Below are 1035 nucleotides of genomic sequence, written 5' to 3'. Positions count from 1 at the left end.
AAGAGTTTTTGTAATTTAAAAAGCTCTTGGTTCATGAAATTCTCTCAACTGCTTTGAGATAAGATAACCAGCACTTTTTAAAAAAGAGAATTTGGTATTCATGTCTTGATAAAATTTTTAACAACTCTCCTACCTCGGACGGCCCTGTCTCCCTTTTTCTATTTGTTTTGCTGTTGGAGTTGTAGCTACAAAATGAGTCAGGAAGAAAGCAATCCATAATAATCTATAATAATAAAGGCATAATATGCTAATTAGGCCAGGCAGCCCAACAACATTCGGGATGTCCTTCTGGAAGAAGCCGGGGCTGCGAGGGCCAAGCCCCTTCACGAATTTCATGCATTGGGCCTCTAGTATTAATATATTTGAACAAAAGGGTCTGTTTGCCAGGCTGCTGTGGTTTGGTGGTTGAGCATCAACCCATGAACCAGGAGGCAAGGTTCAATTCCGGGTCAGGGATCCCCAGTAGTGGGCTGCAGGAGGCAGCTGATCAATGACCCCCATCATTGATGTTTCTATCTCCCTCTTTCTTCCTCTCTGAAATCAATAAAAAATATATATATTTTTAAAGGGTCTGTTGATTAGCACCACCATAAAAATATATTAGTTGCTGTTATTAACCTCCATTTTACGGACGAGGAAACCTCATATGTATAAAACATATATAACATACGCAATATATAACATATGGGATATGTTATATACATATATTATGCACATATAACACATGTGACATATATTACATACATATGTAGTTTGTGTATAATGGCAAATGCCATTCTTGTATAGTTAGCTAAAACAGACCAATTAGTACAAGACCTAAATATTGATGCGATCCGGCTTCTCGGGATCTGGTTGGTTGATGGGGCAACTTCCCGCTGACTTTAGGCAGCTGCCAAGCCTTTCGGACACCGGCCGATGGGGGTCATTTTGTCCAAGGATCGCCTCCTTCCCGCACCAGACGCCTGCACCAGGGCCCCATCCAGCCCGGGGGCGGCCCTTCCCCCAGGCCTGGTCCGCAGGCGCTCTCGACCACGC

Source organism: Myotis davidii, unplaced genomic scaffold, assembly GCF_000327345.1.
Source record: "Myotis davidii unplaced genomic scaffold, ASM32734v1 scaffold945, whole genome shotgun sequence".
Taxonomy (NCBI): Eukaryota; Metazoa; Chordata; class Mammalia; order Chiroptera; family Vespertilionidae; genus Myotis; species Myotis davidii.
Note: the sequence above shows the minus strand (reverse complement) of the source record.